General features: G+C 30.2%; 1 protein-coding gene across 1 annotated transcript in view; it reads right to left on the bottom strand.

Moving 5' to 3' along the window:
• Positions 1-22,641, bottom strand: part of LOC148234210 (uncharacterized) — a 367,579-nt gene that overhangs the window by 130,613 nt on the left and 214,325 nt on the right. The window contains exon 4 of the mRNA XM_088188112.1: positions 21,252-21,307. The gene's annotated coding sequence lies outside the window, so the exon portion shown is untranslated. The remainder of the gene's footprint in view (positions 1-21,251; positions 21,308-22,641) is intronic.

Raw genomic sequence — 22,641 nt, 5'->3', positions numbered from 1 at the left:
TCTGAACAGCGTCCGTTTGTCACTTGGATGGCATCTAACCACCGTTCTCTCATACTGGGAGAGACGAGAATTTAGCGTGTAGTGAACTATAGCCGCAAAAAATGAAAGAGCTCTACTAGTAACCGCCGCTTCTCTCTTCGCATCTCCTAATCCATATTTACTACCGGTATCTAGAGTTAAATCTGCTTTGAATATCACTAACTATACAAATATACGCGACGGTCTTTGTTGTTTGTATAAAAAAAAAACAAACTTGTTCTTAAAAACAAAAATAAACTCCCTTGACACAAAGATCAGAGCAATATATGCCATGTTTTATTAAATATTATAATGTATTAATATAGCTGATGTTATGTACATTTTTTGTTATAATGATATTAATATGTATACATGTTTTACACGTTTCTGTATTACAATTATTATGTATATATCTATTTTCACAGTAATAAATTCGATATACGACCACTGAATATTTTTTATATGCTTATTTGGATCTATAATTATTATAAGATCTATTGCATAAATTTTAACAAATTTAATTATATAATGCAATTAACGTATTAATCATTAAAAAAACACACGTTTCTTAAAAAGGTCTTTCAACCATCAAATAAACATATCCAATACAAATCCACGATCGTTTTCAGTCCACGGGATTTCCGCTATTGAATAAAGCATTAAGGACATTTTTACACGGACAGTGAACAATTTCACAAGTGGTAGAGGATAAAAAATTTAACGCTCAGAATCGCAATTTTAAATCGCCTCTCTTCTGTAGCGGCCGAGTGAATTTGGGGGGCGTACTTCGAATTTTGCAATTTCTCTACTACAATCGCAGCGAAGAGAAGCGATAAATTACGGAACCTTGATCTCAGCAACGTGTAAACATTGCTTAATTCCAAATCCCAGTGCTGGGATTTTTTGTTGTTGAGATTTCCCGTGTTTCTTTTTATGTTCGCCCCCTCGCGACAGAAATGAACGTTTCAAACAATTTATATCCGTAATAGATTCTTTTTCGCGGTTTTTTCCGACGTACTGATTCCACCGATTTTTATTGTTGCCGTTTTTCTTTATTAAATAACACACAGTCTAGAATAGGGGATTCTTTCTATTTTTCTTGAACCCTTTCACGTAGTTACTTTCCGCTGTTTTTTAATATTAAAGAGTTACTTTTATTTGTTATTATTTTTTTTTTTGGTTTATCGTCAGCATTATTAAAAGTCTTGATTTAAAAAATTAAAAAAAAAAAAAAGACTTGCCACACCGTCAATCAACCAATGAAAGAGCGAGTTTGTATAAGCACATCTAATTCCTTATAGGCAGTAAAATATGCAAGCAATTAATTGCTATCAGTAAATTGCTGGCGGTGAATTGCGGGCGATAAATTTTCCTGATTGCAATTAATAAAGAATTTTTGCAATAAATTTAATCCAATATGTTGTGGACCCTGTTTCTCTACAAAGGAATTTAGATTCTTTATCGATATGTGCTTCCGTCAACCGCCTGCTATATTGTGGCATTTTCTATATTTCGTTTGCCATTAGATTATTCAAACGTTTTGACAAAAAAACTTTTACTAAAAACCTCGGAATCTAATTTGAAAGCAAGTAGAGGTTTTTTTTACATGTACTCATCTCCGAAAAATCTTTCAAAATACTTGACTTTGTTATAGGGAACACGTTTTTCTTTGAAGATCTGTCAGTTATTTGTGACACTAGATCGCAAAGTTCTTAAATCAGAATCTATAATTATAAGTCTCTGAATAACCAAATAACTTCTTAATTGAAACAGTTAAGAAAACGTTCTTGAGTTATATTTATAATAAAATATTTGGTTATTTACCGTTCTTGTATCTCAGCACCTTTTTTAAGGAATATGATTCGCCGAATTTTCGCAGAAAGTTGTATTTCGCTGATAACTAAAGGGTGTTCTCGAACTATTCTCAAGGAATTCGAGTCAAGTTAGGACTAAGATGTCCGCACTAGCCGACTCTCATATGGCTGTCGCCATCTTGTTCCTCAATAAGCTGACATTGCACATTGATCTATTTAATTGATTTTATATATATTTTACTTTCTTACTATTTTTTTTAATATTTTATTTTGTGTATTGTAATAATACAATGTTTTTGGTAATTTTGATCATTGTGACATATTTGATCATGGTAATCTGTTAGATCACGATTGTTCTAATTTAATTTAAATAAATAAATAAATATTATTAGGGGTGATTCAACTTCAGTTTCCGAAAATTTTGTCTCAATTGAGTACCTCTTCAGATCGGTTGGAGATAAACATATTGTCATCTGAACATTGTATATTATAAATTCATTGTCTTTCAATCGATATACAACATTCCTATTCTTGAATACATTCATTTTAATATGTATGCTTGTTATTCGAGATCTAACAAGAGCTTTATATTATGAGTCAATACATATAATACAAGTCTGTAAATTAATTTAATGTATATGACAGTTAATTTATTTTTTATATTTTATAACTTAGTGTAACTATATGCGTAACCATTATATAATACATTTTTGTCTTGTATACAAAACGAAAGCATGAGATATAAAATGCTCTAGACGCGTTTATTAACCGTGGAGAGGTAAATATTGTTAAGGTAGAAAATTGTGTAGCGCCTCTTCTCCTTTCTCTTATTTTCTGAGGGAAGCCGAGAAGAAATTGTTTTTGAATTTATAAACCTGAGATCGCCGCCAACAATGGCTACGAATAATCTCGTTCGGTATATCGCATTTAAAAATAAATATATCCACGTTACGCTTTCATTTTCTTACTGTCTGTAATATCCGCGATCTTGACAAGGTTTTCTATATTATTGTGCACATTTTTTCTGTCTTCAGTGTATAATACAATGTTATCATTTGTATTTTGTTTCAAAACGGAAATTAAAATATCCGCTGCCGGAAAAAAATGCCACCCTTTATAAAAACGGGTTATAAAAATTAATTTAATATAAAAGTGAACAATTTATGTTAAATGAAATTTATCAATATTTTAAAAAACGTTTAAGTATTTTAAAAGTAAAAAATATCGTTTAACACTGGAAAGTTTCATATAGCAAAAAATAAGTTTCACGTATTATCAATACTTTGGAAAATATTAAAAAATGTTTTTTTTTGGTACTAAAATTTTTGCAATAGTACGCTGTTAATTAATAAATCATCGTTGAAACAACTATTAGTAATATCATATATTTTTAATTAAGTGTATTGTTGCTAATGTTGTTGTTTTAAAATAAAAATTGTGTTTTTAAGATCAGAATTAGTAGTAATTATATAGGTTTTAATAAATATATCTAATTTCACAAAGAAATATTATGATAAATTATCAAAATAAAATAAATATGTAATTCAATTTTTAATAAATAAAATTTATGTCACTGTTTTACAGTCTTACTTAGTAAATGTCGATTGTGTTTATCTTATTGAAACGCCTTAGACATTAGCCATTAATGTTGCAATGGAAAATTTATATCCTAATTTATATCGCATAATTTAAATAGAAGTAATATTTTAGTTAAAATAAAAAAAATATTTGAAAGAAAGTAAAACCTTGATTTACTTCTTTATCTAACTGTGTTTCTTTGCTGCTAGTATAAATTTTAAATAATATAGTTTATATATAGTCTGTAGATTTCAATACATCTATCATTTTATAGCACTGAAATTGGTTTATAGATCAATCACTAAATCAAATATAAATATCGACTGTATCCAAACTTGGATTCTGAATAGTTTCTCTGGTAAACTTCAACTTGCGTTTACTAATCTGTTGGTTTTTTTTTTATATTTTCTTAGTATTTTAAACACATTGCATTATAATATATATTTTATTCGATCTTTTTGCAAATCTAAAACGTTGATTTCTACGATACTAGTCAGATGTTATGTTGCCTTGTCCAAACTACAGATCCAAGTCTTCAAAACGTTAAATTTTCAGGATTTGTTACAATGCATATACTTTTTAAAATGATATGGTATTCATGCACTGTGTACTAGCATATAATTAAAAATAATTTATTATCCTTTAGTGCGATATGTAGCTATCTTTATATGTAGATATATTTTTATTCGCGTAAAAACAACACGAGCGCGTTGAGTCGTTCAACGCGGAAAACAAACTCAATTGGTATCGGGTGGCTTATCGAATTTTCCGGCGATTTTCAGCCCTACGGCAAATAATTTCACGTCATTATTGTACGACTCGAAAAACATAATATTCGCCGAGGGCGGATTCAATTTTTCACCGATTAAGCGCAAGATGGTGCTTACTGCTCGGGTGGGAAGTAATCAGCATTTTTAGATTTTCGTCAGGGGGGAATTAGTGCCTCAGGCGGATTTAAAATCGCACAAATACTAGCTAAGCGCTACGTGTGTTAGTACTTATGTATTCATCACATCGTCGTCATCGTTAATCTGTTTATTATTAACCTTGGTATTAGTCGCTTTTATGGTCATCTATCTTACTTAAATTTAGAATTGCGAATATTGAATTGAGAATATACGATTTTGAATTATATTATAATTTAATAGGTAGATTTTTTATTATATGTTTAACCCCTTGTAATGTATGTAGTGGTGTAGTTAGAGGTGGCAATGAGGGGAGAGAGGACCGCCCCGGGCGGCATTTGTTTGGGGGCGGTATTTTCGCGATGGAAGGACTGTTTATGTAGGTTCTTAAATTAAATGTGCTAAAATTATTATGTAGTTGAATATGCGAAAACGATAAACAAAAGTTTACCCAATGCTGATAATAAAATGCTACAACTATAGATAAAAATATTTTTTTCTGCCAGAAAAAGCTTTCCATTTTTCGAGTCGAACACATGTTAAAATAATAAAGTGCCTGATAATTATTAACATAGTTCGTCGAACTTTAAAACTGTTTTGCACATTTTTTTATATGCATATAACATTGCTTTTACCTATGGCTCCATCCATAGAATATTTGGTTTTTCGCCTCTTTCGGCAGAACGGCCAAATAATAAATACAAAAGAATTGAAAATTTTAAGACACATTGCCACTAGTCGCTAGAGTAACTAACGAATGAAAAGTTTATACATTAACAGTTTTGTCTAAAAGCTTTTCAAACGTTTTTTGAACTTGCAATTCAATACATAAATTATGTAGTCCAAATAATTAAAAAAATAGTTTTTAAATTATTGTATGGCTTAAAAAGATATACTATGAAGCAGAAAGCTATTGACTTTCCGCATTTAGCACATACAAATATGCAGATAGTGTTTTTTTTCTTAAAATGCAACAATCATACTTTATTTATTAGATCAAAGAATAATTTAATTAAAAAAAAATAAAAGTAATATTGAGTATCAATTTATTGTAGAAAAAGTAAAAAATGAGGCATCAACACTAAATTACATTTGGAAACATTTTCTATTTTGCACTGTTTAAATCATGTTTCATCCTACTATCGCTAAAAAAAGACTACAAACTTTAAATTCTGGCTAAAAAGCAGTATATCTTGGTGTGTCACAGTCAGTGAATAGATTGAAGCAACTTAAATATCAGCAAATGAAAGTCGTGAAGAAAATTTTGATAGCCTAATTCATATTGACGAATAACTTGCAAAGCTTTTAATATCGAATATATTAATATTATAACTTTAAATATTGCTGAAGAACCAGAAAACTATACTGAAGGAGATGAAAATCTAATCACCTTCACTGCACATGTAATTCTATATGGTCTTTAACTTCGCAGTTAATTTGGGAATTATATTATTTTTAATGACATAAGGGGAAGAATTCAACACAGAAAGATAATAAAGATGCCGCTAATTCTAATTGTGAACAACTATTGTCTTAACATTTATATCTGCTGCACATATTATCTCTTCTAGCGATCAAAGCAATTTATATGATATGTAATATTATAATATGTTTTAGAACTTATTTTTTAAAACTATTTTTATGCGATTTTAATTATGCTAAATATTTGTTGAAAGAATTATAATTTTTCAATACATTTAATATAAATTATTAAAGTTTGTTATACAAAAATAAAAAAAAGTAATGCTAGTGTTTATTTTATTATACAACAAAATATGCATGCATTTATTTATTAATCAAAAATATTATTCCTAAAATAAAAAAAATAAACATTTCTTCAACCGCTTTTTTGGCGAATATTTTTACATAAATAACTTATTCATTAACCTTATCTTATTTATTTTCGGGCCGACGCGACGTAGAAAATTAAACGGGAGCGCAATACATATTTATTTATATTTTTTATTACTCTATCCATTATCCATAGGTATGGGTAACTATTATGGAGCGGGATATGTGACTTTGTGTATAATACTTTATACGGCAAAAAGCGGCACTAGAGCATTTGTAGTAGTGACGTTGAATTATTACCATAAATCTCTAAAAGCGTAGAAGGGATGCCCTATTATTTTCGTTTTCGCGAAACGAATTACGACGTTAGAATTTTGGGAATTCAACTTGTAATTAACGAAAAAATCATTAAAATACCCAGCAATGGGAAAAATAAAAATAAAAGAATAAAACCAATTAAATAAGAAATGAATTTAAATTCTAGTCTATTTATAAATTTAATTACATGCTTATTGTATATTGTTTATTTTCGAAAAAAAAAATAATTAAACTATTAACATACAGAATTTAAAATCATAAAGTACTGATTTTTTTTTTCAATAAAATCGACAATTTCAACCAACGTTTTAAAATTGCATACATAATACATCTAACTTTTTCGAGAAATCAGAAATTGATCCATATTTATCGATAATTCTCGAGAAATTCAGAATATAAAAATATATACATATGTATGTAATAAACAGTTTGCATTTTTAATATTACAGTATATTGTAGGTATTTTTACTGATTGTCGGGGCTTTAACCACCTGTACAATTTGTTTTAATTTAGAGGTTCATTATTTACAATTTAGTGGTTCGTTGTTTACAATTTTGAGGTTACCTTACGAAAACACGTTTCGAAAATGAGGTAACATTCAGTATTTCACACAATAGAAAAGTGATCAAGTGTTAAATAATTGTGTTTATATTTAAAAATAATTCACGGATCACCTAATAGCACATCCGTACTGAGACGTTATATACTTATATAATAATAAGTACCAGCAAAAAATTTATCATTATTTGGAAAGGATGCACGAGAGACAATGCGCACATTACCATTGTTTTTTACTTCTAAATTAACGATCGCCAGAGTGGCCATCTGGACTATTTATATTTTAAGGCGTGAACACATTTTGTGGGTGTGTCAAAGAAGCGTTGAAATTGACCCTCAAGTATCTTGAGTTGTCTCAAACTAGGATTATGAAAGATTTGAAACTTGGTCACAGCAGCAGAGACGCGCTGAGAGACGCAGACAGACAAGAAGATACAAGCCAGGACAATGTGCTCTAATGATGAAACGCGTCACGACAGATCCCAGCTGCCTTATATAATTTCTATTACATTCCCTTGATTCTCGTGAATAAGACATATTCGGAAAAATGAAAATAATCCTTTGCTTACGAAGTATTATGTTATGTAATATATTATAATAGATTATGCATCAACCTGTATAATTATATGTATCAATAACCACTCTCATCGTATTATATTTTTATGTAAATGCGAATTCATTAACAACCAAATGAGCGTCTTTCGTTCAAAGCGGCTAAATAAAAATAAATTACGATGGTGTGTCCATCACTGTGAATAAGTCGTGCTCGGAATTACAAAAGAAAAAAAGAGTTATGAAAGCACTTCCTGTTAGTGGACGACGATAGTTGTTTGCCAATGAATCCCGCGCCCGGCGTTCGTGCCCTTTCCTTAAAAGGGCGTGGATCTCTCTATGTCCATAAGCAAGAAAGTGACACTCAACTTTTGGATATCGAATTGAAGTATCCGCTCGAGGAAGATGTTTTTCTTAATGTATGCATATTTCCATGAACTTTTATAACATAATATTGAATATTATGTATCATCAGTATTTTATCATTAGTGGATTTTCTTTTGTAACTAATCAAAAATTATCTATTTCTTTGAAAATATTAAGAATAAATTTATAATACACCCATACCTCGCTATACGGCCGCTCTTTATACGGCCTTTCGCTATAACGGCCCTCTTTAATTAAGGCACGTTTTCGGTTTACGGCCTAAAATGTTTCGCTATAACGGCAAAAAAACTTTTTTTCGATGTCAATTTTTAAAAAAATTTAAAAATAGATTTAATTTGCATAATTTTAAAATGAAAGGTGAAGCAGCTAGCGCCGATGAGGCAGCATCTAAGAAATATCCCAACATTTTAAAGGGAATTATTGAAAGAGGTGGTCATAAACCTGAACAAGTGTTTAACGTAGACGAAACAGGGCTTTATTGGAAGCGAATGCCTGATTGCACGTACATTTCAAAAACCGAAAAATCTGCGCCTGGTTATAAGGTGTCTAAAGAACGATTAACTTTGCTACTTGGTGCAAATGCCGCGGGTGATTTTAAGCTAAAACCACTTTTAATATATTTGTCCGAAAATCCAAGGCCTCTTATTAAAGGACTAAATAAAAATCAATTACCCGTCATATGGAGTTCCAACAAGAAAGCTTGGATGACTAAAGCTACTTTAGAGGATTGGTTCAAAAATCACTTTTGCACAGAAGTGAAAAAATATTTGCGAGACAATAACTTAAGCAACAAGGCTTTGCTAATTTTGGATAATGCACCAGGGCATCCTACTAATTTATCCGAACTATCTGAAGATGTCATGATTGAGTTCCTTCCGCAAAATACAACAGCTCTGATCCAACCAATGGATCAGGGTGCAATAGCCACTTTTAATGCATATTACCTACGCCGAACTTTCCGACAACTTATAAGGGAAACCGATGGTAAATCTTCAATTAAAACATTTTGGAAAAACTGTAACATCAAGGATGCTGTTGACAGCATCAGTGAATCATGGAAGGAATTAAAATTACCAACAATTAACCATGTTTGGAAAAAAATATGGCCAGAATGTGTAAAAAGTACTGATGCAGAAGTTAATTGCCTTCCTGAAATTAGGCAAAACATTTTGGATCTAGCACATGATCTCGACTTTGAAGATTTGAACGAACGTGATGTGCTTGATCTACTTGAAGCTGATAGGGAACCCCTTTCATATAAGGAACTCATTCAGTTGCAAGCAGAACCGGCATTTGATGAAGAGACAGAGCCTGTTGTATCCAAACAGCTAACATCAAAAAAATTGTCAAAGGCTTTTTCCTATTTCGAACAAGGAATAAACATCTTCCTTGAAACGATCCTGACGTGGAACGTAGCGCTAAAGTTTCTCGAGGAATTAACTCAGCCATTAGCTGTTATTAATCACTGAAGAACGAAAGAGACAAAAAGGCAAGACAAACAACGCTGGACAATTTTTTTAAGCCAGGCCCAACATACCAGCGAAAAATGAGAAAGACAGTGATCCGCAGGTTACCATTTCTTCATCGTCTTCAGATTAAAGCCATTTAAAAAAAAATGATGTATGTATTCATACACATATTTTATGTAACATGAAGTTGTTTCATTTTTGTTTATGGATTATTGTTGGTTTTTGGAGTCTGTTATTATTTTACGTACAAATGTATGTACTTGTTATGTATGTATTTTTGATATAAATGAAATAAAAAGATAAAATGCATTTTAAATGATAAACCATGTTACATAATTAACAAATTTGGAACCGATCCCATTGAATTTGTATGAATTTGTATTAGAATAATTGATTCGTTATACGGCTTTTCGCTTAGCGGCCAAGTTTTGTGGAACGTATCTAGGCCGTAAAGCGAGGTATGGGTGTAATGGATTCAAGATTAAACTTTTTGCGCCCTCCAGTTTGGAAACCGTCACAAGCGGTGAACCTTAGGATCTAGGATCACTCTCTATTGTATTAAATTAGTATAGAAAACTTGCAAGCATTCAAGTAAAATAGTATAATTTCGATAATTTTCTCAATAAAACGTGATGATATTTATGTAGCCTAAACGTATTTCACACCAGGTAAACATGTTGTTTCTTTGTTTGCCCCAAAAATCAAGCCGTCGTATTGGCAAAGTATTGGTAACTAATTTAAATATTTACATCTTGCTCAGATTAAAATATTAGCCAAGTGCCCGTGGAATATTTCAGCTTGCGCTCATGGGGGGTGGTGAGCCGCCCCATCCCTCGTGTATCGCTCGGCAACGGTTAAAACAAAAAATAACGAGGTTTAAACGAATTCCTGCGAATTCCAGAGCCGCGCGCGCTTTAATGTATTCCAAATCCGGAATAAATTTTATTTGTAGAAAGATTTAACAGCGGCGAAGGCGGCTGAGCCACCATTAAGAACATGACGTTCATTCTGATATTTTAAGTTTGCTAGGTCAGAATAAAGGAAGTGGTGTGGGAGTAAGAGGTTAAAACATTATTAAGGATTTTAAGGTATAAATAACCAGTACAGTAGATTAGCACCAGCAGTAATGATTTACCAATTGAGCAGTTGTGGGCTTGAATCCACATAAGCCAAGATTTAATCTGTATGAAATAGTATTAATTGATTATCTCACAATAATATTTCTTAGATGTAGAAAATCTCAACTCAACTAAATGTCAAGGTTAATTAACTAAAGTTCGCTAGAGTGCTATTGTATACGATTTTTGAGTGGTGTGGTGCAATATAATTTGGCGATATTAAAGGGCATATGATATTTTTTTATTTCAAACGACGACGATAAGCAGTACGGTATATGTTTGAACATATTTTGAATCAAATGACGCAAATAATTGATTTATATTTGTTAAATAAATTTAAAAAATATTTAATATATTAAAGGAAATTGAGCATTGTTGTTTTTCATACGCCGTAATTTTTTTATATTTGATTATGAATCATCAGCACTAAAAAATATTTGGTGCCACCCTGTATATTATAAAATAAGAGAGTTGTACTTCTCAAAGTTCTCGCATAACACAGACACGATTCACCCGCGTGTCCAATTTAGCCCTAAATCAAATTTTACCAACGGGGTTTTTCCCCGATCAAAAAAAGGACCTCGTGGGACACCACATCGACGGTCGGTGGTTTGACATACGATTTTGTTTTGGCAGGACCTCCTTCGCCATATTGGAGTGCTCCACTAGGTATCGGGCAATATATCATACCGTGGGGTATCACGAGTATGTTTTATTCATTTTGGCCCACAGGACCGTTACGGACGGACGGGCTGACGTACCGAATTTTATGGCCCACATTAAAATGTCAAAATGAATAAAAAACATATATTCACGGTTATACGGTTTAGTTTTTATACGTCACACATTATTTTTATTCTCGATTTCTATTTTAAACAATAGAAAAGACAACCCCCGACCACTCACAGAGAAATTAGTTATCCACATTAAAATTGGTTAACTTATTTCTTTATATTTTTTATGCAGAACACACCTTAATTTATTTTTAAAGCTAGACCGTATTCTACATTTTGTGAGCCCGGGAAGGAGTTTCTTGATTGCTAATTCGTAGTTTTGTGATATACACGCTCAAAATATTTCGATACCCTAATTTTTCGGTACACATTTTCAACAAAATTCGTGAGAATTACGTCACAATATTTATACGGACATTGAGTTCTATAAAATAATTTCTAGCTCTTAGTAAGTCTCAAAGAGAAAAAATGATTACATATATAATTATAGGTTTTTCCTAGAATGTCTTTAAATAATATATTTTACGGATACATACAAATGTATATATTTAAAGTATTTTCCAGGAATGTCGTTAAAGTATATATATATATATATTTTAAAAATATACGATGATTTACTAAAAATATTTTTTTTATGCATAGTACTCAAAAAAGTATTTATTCAATATAGTTTTTTTGAATCAGGATATATATGTGATATATTAATATATGATAGGATGTGGAACTATTGTATGAAAGTTGAATAAATCCGATCAACTAGCTGTCTAAAAGTAATACGTTAATGCGGTTTAGTTAAGAGTTCTCAAAGCTTATATCAACACGATAAATAATTTTACAAAATTACTATTGTTTATATCATACTGGTTTAATAATTGCAGTTTTGTTATAAGCTACAATTTAAAAAATATAACAAGAGGATATTTTTAAATAACACAATTGTGTAACTATACAGAGAAATATAAACACTTTCGTTAAGCGTTCGTAATGACATAAAAACTAATTATTGTGCAGTTATGCAATGAACAATGCATCTCAGACATAAAAACCACCACTATGATATAATCCTTTGCATTAGGACCACCGAAATATGTTCATTTTAAAATTTTTATTTAACATATGTATTTTGTTGCTGAAATATACAAGCCAACCGATTTCTGCATTTTTGTGATTCGGCAGAAACGTCTCAAATCAAGAATATTAAAAATATGACACTTACTCAAATGGCCAGATGATCTTGTGATTCGAGACAAGAGAGTTAAAGACAAGCACAGTAATTAAGAGCTAACGACCACGTTTCAAGACGACAGATAATCAGATTTATATTGAAACACGAGAGACCTCAGCGGATCATTCAAAGGATATAACTTCTCCATCAGCTTCTTTTTCAACAATACAAACTTCAACAATTTTTGATTTAAAATTGTTCAATTTAATTTATTAAATTGGGACCAGCTTTCCGGTGTCTATTTTAGCTACAAAGTCACACCCCTTCTGCCTCAAAACTGCCTCAAAAGTTTATACATTCAAATATTATTTTTTTATATTTTTTCTACTTTACAGATTTATCTAAAAGCCGCAATGCCGGCAAGCCAAAATTTATGCTTTGAATCCAGATGGAAGCTCAGGTTTTTAACGTGAGATTTTTATTTGACTTTTCTGTCCCGTAAATTATATACCCCGACTTTTTATATTTTTAACACTTATAATTTTCTCTGAGCTAACAGACTGCTACTTATGTTACTACACATTTAAAAAGCTAATGTTAAAATGGGTCTGAATAATTGTTTGTATTATATATTAGGATTTTATTTTTAGTAGTGAACCTTCTTTTTTTATATTAAATATTCTTCAATGGTAAATAAATTCAAGCAACCTGCATTATATCTATAAGTTGTGACTGAATAAAGTAAGTAGAATTTTTTTATGTAGTATTTTAAAATCAGTGTTTTTCTCCGTTTAGATGAACCATTTTTTTTAAATATACATGCAAGGAGAATACATTTAAATATAACGAAAACTAACAACTCAGATGTTTCAGAAAATTTTTGAGTGATTGATAAATTTATTTTTAATTAAAGTCTTCCGAGCTAAAAAAGCTTTAAGAATTCGATGGGCTCCGCAAGGGCTCCTAGGGTTTCTATCATATAACTAACTGCCCTCGAGGGGCAAAAGCCTCTAACTTTATATTAAAGCTCTGGCTTCAAAAATGGCTCCACTCGCTAAAAGCCATTATTATCATATATTTGTTAAAAGTGAATTATTAAATATATTGAGTTTATAAGTGGACTATTCAAATGAAACTCGAAAATCAAGAAATTGTAATAGTAGTCATATCTCTTTACTCTAATTTTTAATTAAAATGGAAACGTCGAAAAGTATTAAAACATTTTTATTTATTCAATTCTAAGAATAGAATATTTTAATTAATGTTTTTAAATGTGAAGGTATCCGTTTATGTAAATGTGAATATAGATAAATAATATTATATGTATATACTTTTATATTTATTAACTTTTTAATTAAAGCTATGTAAAGCAATACTTGTTTTTAATTTGTGCTACTTAATGAAAATAAAATTGATACTACCTTTGCATACGCATTAGTGTATTTATTATTGGTTTGTAGTTAAATTTTTTTATAAAATAATATAAATTGATTAAAATAATAATTTAATCTTATACTTCGTTGTGTAATGTAGTTATGCTTAAGCAGTCATTTGTGCTTTAGTTGTTTAATTCAAAGTATTTTTATTGATGCAATATTTCCTTGACGAAAAAAAATCAAAATGCAGACGATGTGAAAAAAAGGCTATCGCAAGCCTACATTTTTTGCTAATGGTATCAAAAATATTACCGAGAGGTGCAAGAAGGAAATGATATTATGAAAGAAATTTCAAGAATAATTATTATTTAAGTTATATCTATATTTTTTATTTATTTACATACATTAAAAATAACTATTAATAAAATAGTATACTAAATATTTCTAAAATAAATAAATTATGAACATAAGTAATACGTTACAGAGAGGTAATATTTTCATCATGCAGCTCTTAATGGCAGAATCGAATTCGGTATTTTTAAGCTAGCACGTTAACGATTTCGTTATTCCAGGAACAAAATTGTTATATATTTACTCCATATACTTAATGTGTGAGCACGCGATCTGCTATCAATGTATACATAGAGTACGTCAGATTCATTTTCCAGATAATCAGCTTTTGTGGTCCGAGAACGTCACTTAATAAGTCAAAAACTAAACGAAATCCAAGCAAACAAAAAGTAGCCGCTAGCGCAACTTTGATATTGGTATTATTTCCGAATTTGACGAAAGAGAACAGAAAGAAGGGGGTTGGTAAAAACGTATTAGTACAATTGCCTCTGTGGTTTGGAACAAATGTTGCTGAAAATAAACGGACGCTCCAAAACTGGGATTTAACCCTTCTAGTGGTCGCGTATCGGCGGCTCGTAATTTCTTACCACATGACGCACGAATCGAATTTTTTTCTTTGCTAACTCTTATTACACTGTGTCAGGGGCGTATTTAGATATCTTAAATTGTTTTATATAATATGGGAATATATATTTATGCTCCAGTAAATGCAAGGACCGCAGTTTTGAGGCACTCAGTGCACTGACGATTTATTTTTGTTATATTAGTTTAAAAAAAATAATTTTGCACTTTATAAATTGACAATTTACACAACTGTTTTTGAGCGGCGTTCAGATCGCACGATATAACTAAATATTTTTATTAAAATAGCGACCCTAAATACATCCCTGCACCTTGTATACGTGCAACATACAAACGTCAATATGAACTTGGCGGTGTGTGCTATACGGGTGAGTAAAAATATATACATATATGTATATATATATTTTTACCCACAAAGATGGGATTCAGCGGGAAGCTGATAAAAAAGTACCGGCTTTGAGCGCGCGCCTAAATTAAGTGATTGCCGAATTTAACCCGTTGGCTTATTGATCCGAGAACGGGTTAAAAAATCTTCGTCCAGTCCGTGATTGATTTTAGGCCTCCTGGCATAATCCAGGTCCAAAAGCGAAAAGCTCAAGTTAAATGCTGAATAAATAAAGGCTTCTCCATCTATATATCTCACTATGTTCCGCTTGTTTGTTTTGTTTGGTTTGTGAGGATTAATTAGCTGATTAACTGTCAGAAAAATCGCATTTACGCGAAATCGTTATGGGAATAAGCTCACGTGATGGTTCATGGAAATATTTTTATCTTATTATAACAATAAAAATAGGTCAACTAATTAATTAATATTTGCTACATAAGTAAGTCGGAAGTCTTTATCATTTTTTTTAATGATTAAAAATAGTCTATTTAAAACTTTTAAAATAGTAGTAATATTAAGTATATATAATTATTAAAAATGGCAAATAAAATAAATGTAGGAATAAAGAACATAATTATTTATTAATGATATGCATATATTTAAGTTACCATTAATTTGAATAGATACAAAGTTAATATTATTATTATTAGGCATATAACAGACATTATTACTAAACGGTATATATAAATTTCATATTTTAAAACAAGGCACGTCAAGTGCTTACGTTGCGTTTAGAATTTAAAGTGGTTTAATGGGAAGCATCTTATTGTCTATTATTAAACTATCTATGATGATGCTCTTAATATATAATGTTTAAATATTTATCTACATCAATCATACACGTTATGTAGATTACTGGTTCTCCTGTTATAATTACTTTATATTTTTTATTTTAATTTTAAACGCATTAGAGATTAATAGTTTTTATTAGATTCAATTGTGTCTAATTTAGACATTGCGTGACAACAAAAAATAAGCATCATTTAAAAAGCTTCAGCTATAAACATTAAAACATCAAAATTGTATGATTATTTAAATAATACAAAACTAGGCTGTAAATGGATTAAACATATTTTATACTATAATGGAAAATTATTTTTAATAGAAGATATTTTTGAAGAAGATATAAAGAAAAAATATGGTAAAGCAAAGTGAGCTTCGTTCATAGCATTATATACATATGTACATCTAAGCGTCAATTGCACACGCCGGTCGTCAAAAGGTACATACACCTTTTCCGACAATATCATGACTTCTTTTTCCGGCTGGTGCCATTTTTCAACGTGTCATATAAACGTCACCGAGCCCAAGTTATTGGGCCGTGTAAGCCAACGAATCGGCCCACCTACATAGGTATCTGGGCCAGAGTGATCTATCATATCGGTAGTTGTAAAGTTGCTGGATGGACGTGGGAGAGAGAGAGAAAGAGAGATACGATCGGATCGGTTCGAACTCATGAACGTCACGGCTGAGCCTATTGCATTAATTCGGTTCAATCAATCAATCCCTATAAAGGATTAGAGGAGATTGTCTGCGATACATCTGCGCTATGTCCGACGTTGATTGCCTTCTGAACGAAATCACTCACGGGTGAATAAAAAACATATACTAGGTGTATGTGTGCCTTTAGGTATACATACATATATACTTCTATACGTATGATATAAATTTCTATAAGAAAAGAAAACATTTTTTTATTATTATGAACGGCGCTTTAGAAATATGTGGCAATACATGATATTTCAAATTCTTATCCTTATTTTACGGAGAGTGGGAGTAAGATGGGTTTTCGCGATATTGGATATTATGTCGCATAATATTGACATTCAATGAAAAAACAATTTTAAAAGAAACGTTTTTAAAATATATTTAATCAAATTAATGTGAGAAGTATGAGAAAATAAATATACAATAATTAATAAGAGAGCAATATGAATAATTCATAGCACCGGTATCATATATAAAATATAAACTTTTAATATCTGTATTGATTTTTTAATTTAATTTTTTTAATATCTATAATTAAAATAATTTAGATTTTTTTATAATGCAATATTTTTTTTTATATATAAATAATTTTACACGCATACTAATTATATTAATTTACATCTTACTGTTTTAAAATAAGTTATTAGCTAAATTTAATAATAAAAAAATAGTAATGTCAAACAAAACATTTGTGGTTATAATTTAGGAAAAAAAAATACATAATCCCTTACAATTAAGGCGAATAAAAAAATAAAATACAGGAAACGAAAAAAAAAATATAAAAAATGATGATTTGAGTACATTTCATTTGAGAACTAGAATTATAGATCAGTTGTTTTTAGTCTAAAGCAATATATGCTTGTATTTAAATTTAATGTTGATTTATCATAGTTACCGATACACTAGATAAGTGTGGTTTTGCGAGATATTTTTATAATATTTTCTGGTATGAAAATATTTAAGGGTTAAAATGAAATCAGAAACTAACATTTTTCGATTAGTAATGTAAATAGATTTTCTCTTTATTTAAATATTTATTTTATTATAACAATGTATACTTGTGACTTAAAGATCATCCTTATTACTATCCTCAGGAAAAAAATCTAAATGTAATAAAAATTCAGGAATATGATATCATTAATCTCACCGTCTTTATTCTTATGGCTTTTCTTAGAACTTTTTTGCCTTGCTTGCCAATATGATAACGTGCGGCTGCATAATGACGGAGTAAATATCAATATTACGATACGAGATGAGAGAGCAAATAGGAAATGGCAGAAAAAATCAAGGACGAGCACCGTAAATAAAAAAAGAGAAGGAACAACGCAAAGAATAACAAACACTGTCTCCGGAAACGTTGTACCGCTGTAAAAGTCAGTAAATCAATCACACTCAAAGAGAGAAAGAGGAACGTATATGTACATATGTGTAATGTAAGTATATGTACATATAAGTCCTTAAAATTCAAAATATGAGATAAAAAAATTCTTTATATAATATAAAGACAACCAAAATTATTTTGTCAGTAATATTTTATTTTACTTGTATAATGGTATCATTCAAATGCAATAAAAATAATTGTGCTATCTACTCAACAATCTTTTAAACCTAATTAATGGCAAAAATACGAATAAAAACTTTGTAGTAGCAAATAATATCTAGATTTTGTTTTAATAAATCGGTAATATGTATTATATATCTTGGCTCTTTTTGCAAAAAAATAATTTGGATATCAGGAATTATGAAAAGTAAATATGAGTAAAAACATATATTTTTTGTTCAATATTACTACAATGTACAGGGTGGAACATAAGTTTGCAATTTTTAATCGCTTCTGAGCGAGAACCGAGCGATTAAGAAAAGCGATTTGGAAATTTATTGGCAATGGATCGCTTCACGGGGGAACAACATTAATTATGCACAACCCCAATTGTTTGTATGATCAAATTGCAGTCATCTCCTTGTGGTTAGTTCTGGGTCATTTCATAAAACAATTGTAAAAAGAGCTGTAAAAGCACTCAAAAACTATATTTAAAAAGATGTTTTTTATAATTTAAAATACCACGTGCGTATGTTTGAAAAACGGTAAAAACCAAATTAAAAATCTAAAATTTTAGACTATTTGCGTGAACTCAAAATGTAGCCCATGGTTTTTAAATATTATTTTTTTGTCATCAAAAAATTACCTAACTAGACGCTATTAAAAGACAAAAAACCTTAACTATAAATTTTCAGCATAAAGTTTTGAAATTTGGTGTTTTTTGATATTTATATACACTTTTGCTTTTTTTTGTGCGAATTGGAAAACATAATTTTAAAATATTTCTCTTTCGATTAGGAAATGCGCAATTTTGGAGCCCTGTAAGAGTTCGATATTCAAAAAATTGCTTTTTTCGACCCATCATAATTATTAATACTACATTCAATTTTTTTTGATAGCTTGAAACATTCTTTCGTTACTATAAATATGAGAAATATTATTTCTATCTACATAAATATATAATAAAAAAGTCTAATAAAGCTATTAAAACATATGTATAATCCAAATAAAAAATAATTACTGCAGAAATACACTAGATGTTACGGCCTAGTAATCTTAGGCAGACAATTTTTTAAATTCCAGATGTTGAATGATAAATTGTTTAGCCATAAAACAATGAAAAATTTATCTTCCTGAATTATTATCTAATGCTTAAAATGTATAAAAACACAAACAGCAGTAAAATAATAAAAAAAACAGCTTGAAAGAACTGATGTCAATCCACCTCGCAAGTAAGTTTTTATATTTTTAACTCTAAGTTATTTGTGTGAATATATACACTTATATATGATTAAAATTTATTGTGTATTTAAATTAAGTAGGTGGAAAATTTACTAATTAAAAAGGTAAATCCTAACTAAAAAAATTATGGTTATTTATATTATAAAGAGATATATTTTTATTTTTCTTAATCATGCCCTGTTCAAAGATTGCCGATTTCGACTATTGGCTATAATAAAATACCCGCTAGATCAGATAATAATACTTTTGTTGTAATTGACTAATGGTTATTTATAAAATTAAAATACCGAAAATCACATTATTATACATATATTATCGTCGAATTTAAAACACGAACAACATGTGCTTTCCCAATAGAGAAATAACCAAATCTTTGCGGATAAACCTAGAGATTTTCACCACCGCTCTCTCCTTTGTGTTTTGTCTTTCTTGTCCCGACTCTCCTTATAGACAAAGATGGTTGTTTGGGGTGCAAACGCTTTATCTTTCGTCTCGGGCCGTGTCAAATGTTGCGATAAGATTTTTTCCCGTTCGCCAACTTTTCATATGACAACGGCGAACATTCTCAGGGAAGAGGGGAATTGAGGGGGTGGAGTGCGAACAAGGGGATGAAATAACCCACAGCCAAGAAACTGTTACAAAGTAAAGGAGACGTGAGATAAAGGAGCAATATTTTAGAGTATAAATATACTAACGACACGTGACGAAGAAACGATATGCGAGCTAAATCCAACACGTGATTATACTTTAAACATTGAAATGTTACTATGCATTTGCTGTATCTTATTAATTATTAATTATTTATTTCTGTATTTTAAATATTTACTGTCGATACAATTTAAACTAAATATAGTTTCGTTGGTTGTCGACTGATTACAAGATATAAGGTATTTTAACATTTATAATATTATAAAGGATGTTTTAAAATTAACGCAAGATTTGAATTTTACGTCTTTTGTGCAGTAAATGGTGGCAACCCTGAAAAAAAATTTGACAGCTGAGAGTTTAGGGTTAGTAAGAATGGAGCGTTACACGATACAACAACGCGATTGAACAATATATCAAAAATAATGAAAGTTTGGCGGCCGCAATTCTAAAATTTAATACAAAATATGGTCAGAACAGTGTTTTAAGTTCGTCAACTGCAAAGAGATTAATTAAAAAATTCAGAGGGATTGGATTAGTTGGAGACGCTAAAAACACTGGTCGTCCAAATGGCAATATCGAAGCAGTGCGTGAGAGTGTTGATAAAAATCCCGGAACATCAATTCGGCGTCATGGACAAGAATTAAAGATTTTAATTATTACAACAACTGAAGCCTAATGACCATGCACATTGACCATGCAAATGAAGCACATTTTCACCTTGAAGGCTTCGTTAATCGCCAAAATTGTAGTGTTTGGAGTTCGAAGAACCCACATTTGCTTGTTGAAAAAGTAATGCATCCACAACGTGTCACTTTGGTGCGAATTTTGGGCTGGAGGCATCATTGGACCATATTTTTTTGAAAATGACGCTGGTCAAGCAGTGATTGTTACCGGTGCTTGATATCGCGACATGATAACACAGTTCTTTCTGCTGAAATTGGATAATATTGATGTGGCCAATATGTGGTTGCAATAAGACGGTGCCACAGGTATCAGGACAAATACCCCACGATAATAACCCTAGAGGGGTTTTGACAGAGGGTTATTGTCCTAGAACCGTGCCACATGCCATACAGCCCGTGAAACAATTCAATTACTTCATCAGACATTTCTTGGTCGCGTTAATTTTGGGACAGCCTTTATGTTAATTTATTAAATAATATTTAAATAAGTAATATTGTATATGACTTCACAATAAAAAAATAATATATTTATTTATTAGGCTTCTTACCTTATTGCTGTAAAATGCTTGATGCTTTGCCCATTGCAGTCGAAGACATTACAGATCTGCAAATAAATAAAAATATACTCATATATGCATCGATTTGGAATAGCAAAATATATACAATATTTAATTAAAAATAAATACCTTACAAAATAAGCAGTTTTTAACTTAAAATTCAAGATTTTTAATAAAATATTTAAAAATTACAACCAAATAATCTTATATATAATTGTTCTAATCCGCTTCCGCCGTCGCTTCCGGACGCGCATAACTTTAAACGAAACATTCTCCGTTCAATTATCTACTCTGTAAATCGTATCGCTTTGTATTAACGGTGTGTAACAATACACGTAAACAAAGGAAATATATTTAATTATAATAATAAATAATAATAAAAATTAAAATTGAATTTGTTCCGATTGATTTTCGAGCCGCCGGTAATGCGTTCTGTTGTTTCGACCAATCAAAAATTAGCATTCAAATATTCAAATAGCGTCGAACAATGAAAAATAAGCATTCAAATTCAAATAGATAGTACCGTGACAACACTTTTAAATAATTATTATTTAATAATAAAATTTTGCTACGCGACAATAATTTTCATTAATTCGTCATTTGACTGAATAAAAATTAAATATATACATAATGTGTTGAGGATTAGAAGAATACATTGATTAAACTAGATAAACAATCATAAAATAATCTTCGTAATGAAATTTTCAAATTTTGAATTCCCGGCGACGGGCTCCGAGGCCTAAAAGTGAGTTTTTGCTTTTATAAATAATCGGATTGCAAATTAACTAGGTGTGTTATATAACTATGAAAATTAAATATATACATAATGTGTTGAGGATAAGAAGAATACATTGATTAAATTAGATAAACAATCATAAAACAATCTTTGTAATGAAATCTTCAAATTTTGAAATCCCGTCGCCGGGCTCCGAGGCCGAAAAGTGAGTTTTTATAATAATATCACATAAACATTATCATGGCTTTCCGATTTTATACACATATACGTTAGATTTTAAGAATTTTAAATTAACCAGTTATGTTTTAAACATGAACGTGTAATATATCCTTAGTATGTGAGGATTGAAAGTTAATGTCGATCAAATCGGCGCTGTCGGACAGCTTATAAATGTGTAGTTTCTTGGATGTTATCTAATAAACGACATTTTACAATGATTATAAATATGTGATTGCATACCTGGAATAATCGATAGCCAAAATATCTAAGAGTGGGTTATTTTTAATTCCGATGTGGCAAAATAGGTACAATTTTTGTTCTGTGCCATCATTCCTCTTTCTGAATAGCCAAATTTAAGATATTCAGTTACATCAAACTTATGTAGTATGTTCTTTATAAAAAGATAATACTTGCTGACAGTGACTT

Source organism: Plectrocnemia conspersa, unplaced genomic scaffold (assembly GCF_051122295.1).
Source record: "Plectrocnemia conspersa isolate PC_06_02 unplaced genomic scaffold, ASM5112229v1 ptg000006l, whole genome shotgun sequence".
Classification (NCBI taxonomy): domain Eukaryota; kingdom Metazoa; phylum Arthropoda; class Insecta; order Trichoptera; family Polycentropodidae; genus Plectrocnemia; species Plectrocnemia conspersa.
This window is presented reverse-complemented; position numbering and strand designations above follow the sequence as displayed.